This window comes from Octopus sinensis, linkage group LG22, assembly GCF_006345805.1.
Source record: "Octopus sinensis linkage group LG22, ASM634580v1, whole genome shotgun sequence".
Lineage (NCBI taxonomy): Eukaryota > Metazoa > Mollusca > Cephalopoda > Octopoda > Octopodidae > Octopus > Octopus sinensis.
Genome location: NC_043018.1, coordinates 8,767,789 through 8,776,133, shown reverse-complemented (window position 1 = coordinate 8,776,133; position 8,345 = coordinate 8,767,789). Strand labels below are relative to the sequence as shown.

General features: G+C 40.3%; 1 long non-coding RNA gene across 1 annotated transcript in view; it reads left to right on the top strand.

Annotated features, from left to right (window-relative positions):
* Positions 1 to 6,486: 6,486 nt before the first annotated feature.
* The window catches only part of LOC118767489, a 21,021-nt gene continuing 19,162 nt past the window's right edge, over positions 6,487 to 8,345 (top strand). Inside the window, exon 1 of the long non-coding RNA XR_005003409.1 lies at positions 6,487 to 6,498. This is a non-coding gene — a long non-coding RNA (uncharacterized LOC118767489). The remainder of the gene's footprint in view (positions 6,499 to 8,345) is intronic.

Sequence of the window (8,345 nt, the reverse complement as noted above, 5' to 3'; positions counted from 1 at the left end):
CATTATATATATATACATATAATATATATATACATTATAATATATACATATATATCATATATTATATATAACATATATATAATATATACATATATATATATATTATATATATATATACATATATATATATTATAGCATATATATATATATATAATATATATATATATATACATATATATATATATATATATATACATATCTATAAATATATACATATATATATCTATACATATATATATAATATATATATATATATATATATATATATATATAATTTAAATTAAAATTAGGGTTGAGAAATTAGATATTAATTTAATTAACATCGATTTCACACCAGTGGTCTAGCATATAAAAAACTGAAGGTTCAGTAAAATTGTATTATATACATATTAGAGGGAAACCACTATGTGGATACCCTTATTATATTCTACTAGATGATCGCACCGATGATCTACGTAAGTAAAATTACGTAATATGTTAATAGTGAAACATGTATACGAATAATCCATATTTTTATTGCTTTTTCTTTTGTCCTGCTCGATTACGTTTTGGTTTTTGCTAAATTTTTCTTGAGAACATTTCTTAGTGATAAGACCATAGCGGATCTATTTCTAGCATGAGGGTGTCCACATAGTGGTTTTCCTCTACTATGTATATATATATATACACACACACACACATATATATCATCATCATCATTTAACGTTCGTTGTCCATGCTGGCATGGGTTGGACGGTTTGACTGGGCTGGCACGCTGGAAGGCTGCGCCAGGATCCAGTCTGATTTGGCATGGTTTTCTATGGCTGGATGCCCTTCCTAATGCCAACCACTCTGAGAGTGTAATGGGTGCTTTTGCATGCCACATGTGTGTGTGTGTGTGTGTGTTTGTGTGTGGGTGTGGGTGTGTATCCACATCTCTGCAATGATAATAACTGAGTTGTTTTCTATATCTCCACACCCACCACCTGTCATTAATCACCTGAATTTGGATGACATGAAATGAGGTCCTATAACCAGTTCTTTTCCTGTGAGCAACAAACACAAAACTACATTATTTACTTTGTCATTTTCTGAGATTGTAGGGTGTGATTTGAGGCAGATATAACTGCTGTTTCTAGCTGGCCAAGCAGTGCTGGATTTAGGACAAATGAGACCCTGTGCTAGTTAAGTTACGAAGCACCTTACTCGGGGGTCCCTTACTTGGCCCCTTTATGTTGAAAAATAATGTGTAAAAGCATTCACATTATTAATTTCACTTTATAACTTTTAGGAAAAATATTTAAATGTTTGACATTTGAAAAATTCATCCTAAAAATTATTTTACATAGGAAGATAGGCCCACCCTGGTCGATGGGTCCCTGTGCTTAAGCACACCTATGCACAATAGTAAATCTGGCACTGAGAGCAAGAAACTAATCTTTTACTCTTTTACTTGTTTCAGTCATTTGACTGCGGCCATGCTGGAGCACCACCTTTTAGTCGAGCAAATCGACTCAGGACTTCTTATTCTTTGGAAGCCTAGTATTTATTCTATTGGTCTCTTTTGCTGAACTGCTAAGTTACGGGAACGTAAACACAACAGCGATGTTGGGGGACAAATACAGACTCACAAACATATACACACACATACATATATATATACATATATACGACGGACTTCTTTCAGTTTCTGTCTACCAAATCCTATACTAGAAGACACTTGCCCAAATCCTATACTAGAAGACACTTGCCCAAGGTGCCACGCAGTGGGAATGAACCCGGAAGCATGTTGTTGGTAAACAAGCTACTTACCACATGGAAGTTATTCATGATTTTCATAGTTGTTTAGTTAGAGATCATCGCTCATAGCTTAGACCTGGTAGTGATGATGATGATGATGATGATGATGATGATGGTGATGATGATGATGGCGATGATGATGATGGCATGTGCTGAAAAATATAACTCTTAAAATCAGTTAATAAACTTCCTGAAATGAAATAAATTCCTGGAAGTTCTGACGTTAGAGACAAGGCCGTTCTTTGAAGAAAATGAGTCAGGTGGCAGGAATCGGCTGTTTACGTAGAACCTTCCAAAACATTTCAAAGAAAACATCTGACCATTATGTCAGAACTCAACTCATCTCTTTCTATAGAACACAACTTATTTTAATTTAACAAATAAATTTAATTGAATACTCAAACAATCAGGTTTTAATTAAATTCTCATTGTCTTTTTCCTTTTGCTTTTTTTTTTATTTATAATTTAATTAAGAGTTGGAATAGTATCTATTATCTTTATTCTGTTATTTGTTTCAGCCATTAGACTGTGGCCATGCTGGGGCACCACCTTGAAGGATTTTAGTCAAACGAATCGACCCTAGTACTTATTATTTTTTTAAACCTGGTACTTATTCTATCAGTCTCTTTTGCCAAACCACCAAGTTACAGGACCATAAACACACCAACACTGGTTGTCAAATGGTGGGTGGGAGACAAGTACTGGCACACACACAGACATATATATATATATATATATATATATATATATATGCGTGTGTCATCATCATCATCCTCATCGTTTAACATCTGCTTTCCATGCTAGCATGGGTTGGATGGTTCGACTGGGGTCTGGGAAGCCAGGAGGCTGCACCAAGCTCCAGTCTGATCTGGCAGTGTTTCTACAACTGGATGCCCTTTCTAACGCCAACCACTCCATGAATGTAGTGGGTGCTTTTTACGTGCCACTGGCACAGGGTCTAGGGGAGACTGGCAATGGCCACGATCGGCTGGTGCTTTTTACATGCCACCGGCACAGGTATCACAACTACAATTTCCATTTGATTTTCATTTTGATGTTGATATACTTGACTCAATAGGTCTCCTCAAGCACAGCAGGTTGCCCTACGATCAAACATAAGCACAGCAGGCCATCCTGCGAAGCATGAACTCACTTTAGTGTGTGTGTGTGTATATATATATATATACACACACACACACACACACAAAATATATAATTATATAAATATAATTATAGTAAAGGTACTAATGGGTAGTACCACATGAGTTGTACCCTACTGAAGATGGTAAAGGGAGTTACATCCCTAAACCAGAAACCAATCTATAGTTAAACCATTTAAAAAAATCTTTTTTGTTCATTTCCCTTGCTTTCAGCCTGTGCCAATGTGGTAAATAATGTAGTTCTTAAGGCCATTTGGCATCTATTTCTAGCATATGGGATTGCTCATTAGTGCCCTTACTATAATTATATTTACATAATTTTATATTTTGTATTAATTGTTACCTATATGGTTTATTACATGCTGGCTACGACAACAGCAACAGCAACAATAAGAGCAGTAGTAGTAGCAGCAACAGCAGTGGAGGCGCAATTGGAGGATCGTGGTTTCGGTTCCCAGACTACTTCTAGCACATTGGATGTCCACTTAGTGGTCATTCCTCTTATATGTATGTAATATAATTTTTCTGAATCTTCAGACTTTTTCAATATGTTAGGCCACTGGTTTAAATGGATATTAATCTAATTAATATCAATTTTTACCCTTATTATTTAAATTTATATGTGTGTATATGTATATGTGTGTGTGCCTATGTGTATATTTATATATATTTATATATATATATATATATATAGGAAGGGCATCCAGCCGTAGAAACACTGCCAGATTTGACTGGGCCTGATGAAGCCTTCTGGCTTCACAGACCCCAGTAGAACCGTCCAACCCATGCTAGCATGGAAAACGGACGCTAAACGATATATATATATATATATGTCATGGGTTTCCTTCAGTTTCAGTCTACCAAATCCACTTACAAGGCTTTGGTCAGTTCCAAGGCTTTGATCACACCAAGGTTACAGTGGAAGACACTTGTCCAAGGTGTCACAAAGGGAAAGACTAAATCCAGAAGCAATATTTTAGGCAATCCATAAAATAAATATGAAACTCTAAACATGTAATGAGTTTTGTTTACTTAATATTCATTGCCTGCTGTATCAGCATTTGGAAACACTTATCTCTAAATATATGCGAGTCTGTATGTGTGTGTATATGTGTACACACACACACACACACACACACACATACACACACACACATACACACACACATGTCAACATGCTATTTGCTGTAAAGGCTCCATTTGTTTCCAAGGCGTTGTAGGTGATGGAAAATTTAACTGTTTTCTGACCCCCTCAACTCTCCTCGACTAGTTTGAGGAAAGTTGGTTCCCTGAACTTGAAAGGGGTTGGAACTGGTGTGAATAAGTAAAGAAAAACAGTAAGGGTGAGATAAGGAAAGAGAATGAGTAGGGGACAGAATGAGGGAGCAAGTAGGAAGTGTGTTAAATGAGGTGCTACAAAGAATTTCAAAACCAGCAGCCTGTTATTGGATGCTGTGTAGATGAGGGTTGATAGCCTGAGGATGACTGGGATGATAATGGATGTTGGTTAGAGCGATGAGGGTGGGCTGGTGGTGGTGGTGGTGGTGGTGTATAGTGGTGGACTGTGTGATCATAGTGGTGGCAGTGGTGATGCCCCCCCCCACCACCACCACCTACTATTGTTGTTGTTGTTATCCTTTTCTTGTGGTGGTGGTAGTGGTTAAAGTACCTGGCTGGTAGTGGCAGTGGCAGTGGTGTTGATGTTGATGGTGGCAACAGTGGTAGCAGTGATGGGGATGGAGGCACTGGTGGCAGTGGTAGTGGTGGTGGTGGTGGGGTGGTGGTGGTGGTGGTGGCAGTGGTGGTTTCAGCAGGAGGTAATGTTGCTAGGGATTGGGATAGCAGTAGCGATGATAATGGGAGTGGGGAGAGGGGAGAATCTGGCGTTGCAATTATGTCACCGCACTGGTTTCTAATTATGATGATGATGATGATGATGATGATGTTGTAGATGTTTCTGTTATAGGTGGTGGTGGTGGTGGTGGTGGTGGTGGTGGTGGTTGTGGTAGAAACCGTAGCAGTGGTGTCAGTGATTGTGGCAGTGGTAGCCTTGAGGGTATTAGAGCCAAGGTATTGAGGATGAAGTGTCTTAGTGATAATCGCATGGTAATGGGAGTGACCATAATGGAGATGACAGGGGTGGTCCTTTATGTATTTGTGTGTATGTACATGTATGTATATGTGGTGTGTGTTTGTATGTGTGCATGTATGTGCGTATGCTTGTGCATAAATGAGCATGTATGTATGTGTGTATGTGCATGCATGTGTATTTGTGTGTGTGTGTGTGTGTGTGTGAGTTCATATGTGTATGCAGACTTTTTGGCCCTTAAAGGAGATTGTTTTGTGGTTTTATTCAACCCTTTGCTCCCCGTGTTCAAACTCCATCAAGGTCAAGTTTACCTTCCATCTTTTAAGCAGGGTGATGGTTGGGGAGGGGGTCAATAAAATAAAATACCGGTTATATACTGTGGTCAATTCTTCTCTTTTTCTAACTCTTCCTTTCTGTCTACCACTTTCTCTTTTTCTGGAAGAAATCAAGCCACAGTCACACCTGGAGAGGGATAAAGCTCCACAACATCAAAAATACCCAAGACACTCAGTATATTATATGTTATGACAGCGCCCCCTACAATTCCATCAAGGAACTAAGAGCCCATGGTATGGAGTGGAATGGGGTTGGGTGGTGGGTGTATAGTGGGAGGGTCTTGAGGAAGGGTGTCTTGAGGAAGCAGAGAGCAGGGCAGAGGGGGGGGAAGCAAATCAAATGTGAAGGAGCGTGATGTGTGATTGAGGTGGGGTGTGGGATGGTGGTGAGGTATGGGTGATTGGAGTGAAGCGTGTGCTTGAAGTAGAGTGTGACTGTGAGTGAGAGAATGTGAGGGTGACATGGCAAATGTTTGTGTGGGAGGGAGCCTTATGGATTCAGTTGGAATGGTTGCAACAAGCATTGTACATTTACAGGGCTATTCTTTTTTTTATTGCTTTGGCAGGAAGGAGCCAGCATCCATGACCCTTTACAGGGTCTCTGGAATGGTGTAGGGGAGAGAGAGAAGGATCTCCTCAACCTGTAGACTTAACCCAAATGCTTACACCTGTTCCCCAATCACACACCCCACCCCTTCACACTTGATCTCCCCCTCCCTCCCTCCAAACCTCACCCTTAAAAGGCGTTCCTGTCATGACTATCCTGTCTGTTTTCCCCCTTATGCAGCTAACCGAGGACTGGACAAGAGCAACGCATCCTTTTCTAAGGTGGCAGGTGTTTGATTTGAGGTAGATATGGCTGCTATTTTTAACAAGTTTTCTAATCACGTCGAGGGTACTTTTGTGGGTTTGTAATTAGGTAGGTGTTGTGGGTAGATGAGTGGGGTGGGTAGATAGATGGGGAAGCAAATAGACAGCTAGGTGGGTATGTAGATGTGTTAAAAGGTGGGTAGGAGGGTAGCTGACAGGGTGGGCTTGTATATCTTGGCAACCCACCTACCTAGGTGAGGAGGTTGCAAGACAGGTAGGTAGGGGCATGTATGTATCAGGCACGTGCCATCAGTAATTACTCAGGGTAGGCAGTTGGTGATGTTTATGTAGTAAAACACACAAAAATAAGCGAAACACAGCAGGTATACTTCTGCCTTTATACTCTTTACTCTTTTACTTGTTTAAGTCATTTGACTGTGGCCATGCTGGAGCACTGCCTTTAGTCGAGCAAATCGATTCTAGGACTTATTTTTGCGTAAGCCTAGTACTTATTCTATCAGTTTCTTCCACCGAACTGCTAAGTTACAGGGATGCAAACACACCAGCATCAGTTGTCAAGCAATGTTGGTGGGACAAACACACGCAAACAAACATATATACACACATACATACATATTTATATATATACAGCAAAATTTAGATTCAAATGAATATAGTACTTAAGTCAGATGCACCAGAATTTTGTATGGTATTATCGATATAAATCTATGAGGTGATTATAATCAAAGTAAGCAACAAGAATATCTTCAGTAATCTTCCAAATTACCGAAGATATTCTTGTTGCTTACTTGTATATATATATATATACGATGGGCTTCTTTCAGTTTCTGTCTACCATATCCATTCATAAGGCTTTGGTCAGCCCAAGGCTATAGTAGAAGACACTTGCCCAAGGTGCCACGTGTGGGCCTGAACCCGGGACCAAATGGTTGAGAAGTGAATTTCTTACCAGACAGCCATGCCTGCACCTATAACATATGTTAATTGTCATGTAGGTGTAGGTAAATATGTAGGAAGGGAGGTGTACAGGTGAAATAAAAGGAAAAGTAAGTGAGTAGGCGGATAGGTAAACAAAAGGCCAGGTAGGTCATAGCAATAGTCTCAATAAGTCGGAAGTAAGAAGGAGGAGTACTCTGTTACTCTCTTGTGTTACTCTACATTTGGGTGTTATGAATGCCACATGTTCCAACCGGTTCACACCTTTGTCTCCAGCTTTGCTGCACCTTATTCTTTCTATATTGGTTAGAACAACCAACTCGTCACACCACACACACACACACATATACACACTCTCACACTCACAATGGACTCACACATACACACATTCATTCACACTCATACACACACTCGCACTCATCCATGCACTCACACATACACACACACATTCATTCACACCCATACATGCACTCATACACACACATATGCACACACACACAACATTCATGTCACACCATGACACACAAGGACACCACTCACACTCATCCATGCACTCACACATACACACCAACTCGCACACACACCCACACACACACACACACTCACACTCACTCTCCTCGCATACACTCACACTCATCCATGCACTCACACATACACACACACAAATTCATTCACTCACACACACCACGCCACATTCATCACTCATACACAATACACTACCTCGCACGCACACACACACTCACTCTCGCACACACTCACACTCATCCATGCACTCACATACACACACATACATTCATTCACACTCACATCACACACACGCACATTCATTCACACTCGCACATCACACACACATTCACACAACACACACACACACACGCACACATTCATTCACACTCAGACACACACTCGCACACACACACACACCCTCACTCTCGCACACACTCACTCATCCATGCACTCACATACACACACACACATTCATTCACACTCACACACACACACACACACGCACATTCATTCACACTCATACACACACTCGCACACACACCACACACACTCACTCGCTTACCCTCGCACACATCACACATACACACACATTCACAAACTCACACCACACACACACATTCATTCACACTCATACACACACTCGCAACACACTCACTCTCGCACACTCACTCTCGCACACACTCACACATTCATTCACACTCACAACCC